Below are 6,127 nucleotides of genomic sequence, written 5' to 3'. Positions count from 1 at the left end.
CTTTCAAGGACATAGCCAGCAGGCAGGCATGACAAAGGGAGGCCAGCCCTAACACTTAGGGAATAGCAGCAGAACTGAGTCTACAATGGGTGGTCACACAAACTGCTGGAGGTGAAAAAACATTTTGCCGAATTTCTAAGTATTCTAATTATTAATAATAATGTTGGTATTTGTTAAGCGCTTACTATGTGCAGAGCACAGTTCTAAACGCTGGGGTAGATACAGGGTAATCAGATTGTCCCACGTGAGACTCACAGTTAATCCCCATTTTACAGATGAGGGAAATGAGGCACAGAGAAGTTAAGTGACTTGCCCACAGTCACACGGCTGACAAGTGGCAGAGTCAGGATTCGAACCCATGAACTCTGACTCCCAAGCCCGGACTCTTTCCATTGAGCTACGCTGCTTCTCTAGGTTCCCATTGCCTAACCCCCTTCTTTTTCCTCTTATTTTCCTTAGATTCCTTGATTTTATATAGCTTACAAAATATATCATTATCATTGCCTTATCTCTTTCCAGAAGCCGTGCTGTATGATCTGGCATAAATATTTGCCCAGTCTGTAAGAAGAAAATACCCAACTTCATATTTAAGTAACTAACTTATTTAAGTAACCTCATATTTAACTAACTGCTTTCTAATTCTGTATAGTAAAACACATAAACTCTTGGCTGACAATGAGGACTTCTGGAGCTAAAACTGGGGACAAGAACTTGAGAACTTGTGTGGCTTTTAAGAAGTGTTTTCTGAAGGGTTGTTTTTTTTAGTGTGAAAAAGATAACTCTTTCCTTAGCACGATACAAGAAAAAATATTGGGACAAAGTCATCCCACAGGGAATTCTGGGAGTTCTATGTAAATTACTTTAGGATAAATAGAGGTTGGCAGGTGCTGAATAAGCTTGCTAATCACCACTATTTTTGATCTATTCTATACTGAGCAGTCGCCGGCAGTGGGTATCTCAGCTGATAATTCATCCCTAGGAACTGTGCCCAGCAGGACTGTTGGTTAACTCTCCCTTTTTCTAGACCATAAGCTCTCAAACAATCAATCAGTGGCATTTATTGAGCACTTACTGTGTTCAGAGCACTGTACTAAGCACTTGGGAGAGTTCAATACAACGGATTTGGAAGGCACATTCCCTGCCCACAGTGAGCTTACAGTCTGGGGGGGAGTCTTTATTTTAATAAAGCTTAGAAGATGGGGAGAGTTGTGGTCTGTCTTATAATAATAATGTTGGTATTTGTTAAGCGCTTACTATGTGCAGATCACTGTTCTAAGCGCTGGGGTAGACACAGGGGAATGAGGTTGTCCCACGTGAGGCTCACAGTCTTAATCCCCATTTTACAGATGAGGTAACTGAGGCACAGAGAAGTGAAGTGACTTGCCCACAGTCACACAGCTGACAAGTGGCAGAGCTGGGATTCGAACCCATGACCTCTGACTCCAAAGCCCGTGCCCTTTCCACTGAGCCACGCTGCTTCTTATGTGAAGAGGGAGGGAGGTCCAGGCCAGAAGAAAGATGTAGGAAAGGAATCAACAGTGCAGTAGATGAGATTGAAGCACAGTGAGCAAGCCGAAGCTAGAGTAGCAAAGTGTAAAGTTTGGGCTGTAGTAGGAAATCAACTAGTTAAAAATAAGAAGGGTTGATCAGATTGAATGTTTTAAAGTCAATGGCAAGGAATTTCTGTTTCTTGTAGATGGACACTCGTTGGAAGCTCTTGAGAAGTGCAAGACGTAGACTGAAATTTTTTTACAGTAATGATTTGGGCTGTAAGAGTGAACTGTGAACTGAAGTGGAGAGGCCAGTGAGCAGATGCAGTAATCTAGGCAAGATAGAATAAGTGCTTGGATTAACATACTTGCAGTTTGTATGGAGAGAAACGGATGGATTTTAATGATGTTGTGAAGATAGAACCGACAGGATTTGATGACAAACTGAATATGTGGGTTGAACGAAAAAGATGAGTCAAGGAAAATGCAAAGGTTTTACAGGCTTATGGCATAAGGAGGATAGTCATATCATCTACTATGATGGGAAAGATGGAGAAGGCAGGGATTAGGTGGTAAAATGAGGAATTCTGTACTGGACATGTAAAGCTTGAAGTGTCAGCAGGACACCCAGGTAGAGCTGTCCTGAAGGCAGAAGGAAATGAGAGACTGCAGAGAAGGAGAGGACAGTGCTGTAGAGATGAAGATGGTCGTCGAAACCATGGGAACAAATGTTTGTAGGTTCCCTGTGGACAGAATGTGTCTACCAACTCTATTATACTGTTCTCTCCCAAGCACTTGATACAACACTCTGCACACAGTTAAGCATTCATTAAAGGTGAATGACTGATTCACATGAATCACAATTATTGCAGCAGCCTGTGTTTGTAGAAAGTACTGATATGGAAAAAGAAATTAAAGAAATGAAAAACAAAGCTAGGATTCCCTTGCCCAGAATTTCCATGTTCTCCACTATTAATTATACCACTCTGGATCGGAGCAAGGATACCCACCCATGAGTGGCCATCTACCCTGCAGAAAGTCAGAAACACTGGACCGTAACCCCCCCACACACACACACAGAGTACCAGACAGGGGCCAATCAGCTGAAAACTGGACAAATGTCTCTCCTAGCTCCTGGGACGGGGATCAGGGAAAGAGGGAAGGGTCATGGCCTCCTTCTGAGCATAGTTTCACTGGCCACCCAGAAGTAAGCATTCTCCCTGTGGGCTTCTGGTTTCCCCACTAAGAGGCCCTGGGCAGCCTTCCCAGATACCAGGCACAGATACCGGGCATACTGGCATGAGTATCGCCTCTTGCACTAGACCCGATCACACCGTGTAACTCAGTGATGTTATACGGAAGCCCTTCCAAGGCTCCCAAACTCTGAATATTTCTCCAGGGAGACCCCCTGAACCACCCCTCCTTCTACCTGTTCCAGAACTATTACATCCCCAGCTTAGATTCTGTGATTAAGGACAACACAACACTGCCGAATCACAGAACTTGACGGCAGGAGCCAAGCGGAAGAGAGCCTCGGGGCCGTATATATAAATCCCAGACATAATAGCGTGCAGTGCTGATCTGCACTAGACACTGTAAAACTTTCAAGCTCCTTGTGGGCAGGGATCATGTCTATCAACTCTACTGCATTGTACTCTCCCAAACGTTTGGTATAGTGCTTTGCACACAGGAGGTGTTCAATAAATACCGATTGTTTTGCTTGATTGATTGACAAGAGGGACCAGATAAAAACTGCTGAAAACTGGAATAACCAGAACCTATCCATTAAATCGCCTCCCATTTCTGAGTGTTCTACCACTGTCGTAGACAGGGATGTAGGTGGAAAGTGGGAGAAGAGTAGTCTGAGGTACAGCATGGTGGCAAGGACCCTAAGACAGTAAAGCAGAAGGAGCTCAGACTACTCTGGATCATCAGGGAAAAAGGGCACATTCTGGGAGCTGGGCTGAATACCCTGTTGCGCCCCTCCTCCCAAACAGCCAGAACATCCCTGGGTGACCGTGTAATCCAAATGATTAACCGAGGACAATCACCACTTGCATATAACTGTTACTTTCAGAATCCAAATCGAAGTTCAGCTATAGGTATAGGCCCCATATCTCTAACAAATATTTCCTGGCCTGCTTCCTTTTACTGCCTCGATTGCTATAAACAATTGTACCCTAAGAGCCCTAAGGCTCTTCTTCCTCCCAAAAGGTCTCAGGACTTTGACTTCCAAATCCAATCCTGGCTGTAGATGCAGGGTGCAGTTTGGGGGTCGCGGTGACTGGGGGTGGGCACGGACGGAGGAAAGAGGATACTTCAGTAACACTGGTTCCAAAGACCAGAGCTGGGGAGCCCATTAATAGCCCCCTCCCTACAGATACTTTTTCCCTTTCAGGGTCACACCTGGAGAATTTCCAGGACTCTATCAGTCTTGGCTATGGAAGGGAGAGTCAAGCAGAGGCCTATCCGTTCCATTCCTAGCTCGGCCAGTGGCTAGCGAGTGGAAGGCAATCTGCTACAAGTCAAAACTCAGCTGTGCTGGGCAGCAGCGGCAGGGGACAGAGTAGAGGGTGGAGACTCAAGTTTACTGTGCGGAAGGAGGCAGTGGTAAACCACTTCCATATTTGATGAAGAAAACTCTCTGGATACACTACCAGAATGATTTCAGATGGAGAGCGGGGCGTTCTGGGAGAGATGTGTCGGTGGTGTCAGAACTGACCCGACGGCTTAAGACAAGACAGATACTTTTCCCTAGCCGAGGCACTTGCTTTCCTGTTGTTGACAGTTGACTGTTGTTGAGTCTCCTACTTCTCGCCTCACCACCTTAACAAAAGTGACAGCACATAGTGCCCGTGGGTTCCTGCTCCCAAAAGCCTTCATTATCGGCTGAACACTGAATGTGAAATCTGAAGTCTTCCTTGGGCTGAGGACGATATTCCAATACCGCTCAATTCTTTCATTTTCTCGGGCTTTATCCAAGTCTGTCAGATGCAAAATCATATTCACTTCTTTTCATTAATCTTTCCCATACTGGCAATTCTTTTGCGGCTTTGCCTTTCATGCCTTTGATTTTAGTAATCCTAGGGATGATTTTGAATTTGAGAATGGAAATGGTCCATCCAAACCAACATTCTGTCTCTGACAATCACAGCAGGATGCTTGGAGGAGCAGTGTCCTAGTTGTCTTTTCCAACAGCCAACCTAATGGCTTTGGCTTCCTGGGGGTCCTGGACTTTTTTCTATCACTCCAGAATTCAAGGGCCCAGCTACCACCTCGAGGTCAAAATGAAGTCATTAAGAGAAGTAGCGTGCCTCAGTGGAAAGAGCCCGGGCTTGGGAGTCAGAGGTCGTGGGTTCTAATCCCGGCTCCGCTGCTTGCCAGCTGTGTGACTTTGGGCAAGTCACTTAACTTATCTGTGCCTCACTTACCTCATCTGTAAAATGGGGATGGAAACTGTGAACCCCACATGGGACAACCTGATCACTGTGATTCCCCCCGCGCTTAGAACAGTGCTTTACACACGGTAAGCGCTTAACAAATACCACCATTATTAAATTCATGGAACCAGGGGGGATATCTCACCTCACCACAAGCTTCTACTCCAAGCAGATCAGTTAATAATTAAAAATCCATTCACGGGTCTTGGAGATAGTCCAAGTCTAAAGGATGATGGTGTTTGTTAAGTTCTTACTATGTGCCAAGCACTGTTCTAAGCACTGGGGGAGATAAAAGGGAATGAGGTTGTCCCACATGGAGCTCACAGAGCTCCTTATCTTCTCTCCCAAACCCTGTCCTCTCCTTGACTTCCCTGACACTGTGGATGGCACTACCATCCTTCCCATCTCACAGGCCCGCAAACTTGGTGTCATTCTTGACTCTGCTCACTCATTCACCCCACACATCCAATCCGTCACCAAGGCCTGCCGCTCTCACCTTCACAGTATCGCCAAGATCCACCCTTTCCTCTCAATCCAAACTGTTACCTTGCTGGTACAAGCTCTCATAATATTCCGACTGGATTGTTGTGTCAGCCTCCTCTCTGATCTCCCTTCCTCCTGTCTCTCCCCTCTCCAGTCTATTCTTCATTCCGCTGCCCAGATCATCTTCCTACAGAAGCACTCTGGGCATGTCACTCCCCTCCTCAAAAACCTACAGTGGTTGCCTATCAACCTTCGCACGAAACAAAAACTCCTCACTTTTGGCTTCAAAGCTTTCCATCACCTTGCCCTGTCCTACCTCACCTCCTTTCTCTCTTTCTACAGCCCATCCCATGCACTCTGTTCCTCTGCTGCTCACTTCCTCACGGTCTCCCGTTCGTGCCAGTCCCACTGTCGAACTCTGGCCCACGTCCTTCCGCTGTCCTGGAATGCCCTCCCTCCTCACATCTGCCAAACTCTATTTCCCTCTTGAAAGCCCTACTGAGAGGTCACCTCCTCCAGGAGGCCTTCCCAGACTGAGCCTCCCTTTCCCTCTGCTCCTCCTCCCCTCTCCTTCCCCACCCTCTACTCTTCCTCCTTCCCTCCCTTCAGCACTGTGCTTATTTGTATATATTATTTATTACCCTATTCATTTTGGTAAAGAGGTATATACCTCCATGATTCTATTTATCTTGATGATGTTGTCGGGTTTTATTT

General features: G+C 46.1%; 1 non-coding gene across 1 annotated transcript; it reads left to right on the top strand.

Annotated features, from left to right (window-relative positions):
- Positions 1 to 3,878: 3,878 nt before the first annotated feature.
- LOC114817030 lies at positions 3,879 to 4,016 on the top strand. The gene has a single exon (XR_003764870.1). It is a non-coding gene; the product is annotated as a small nucleolar RNA SNORA7 (small nucleolar RNA).
- The last annotated feature ends 2,111 nt before the right edge of the window (positions 4,017 to 6,127 follow it).

The sequence above is a fragment of the Ornithorhynchus anatinus genome, chromosome 1, assembly GCF_004115215.2.
Source record: "Ornithorhynchus anatinus isolate Pmale09 chromosome 1, mOrnAna1.pri.v4, whole genome shotgun sequence".
NCBI classification, from domain to species: Eukaryota; Metazoa; Chordata; class Mammalia; order Monotremata; family Ornithorhynchidae; genus Ornithorhynchus; species Ornithorhynchus anatinus.
The sequence above is the reverse complement of the archived record's forward strand: the minus strand, read 5'-3'. Positions and strand labels throughout refer to the sequence as shown.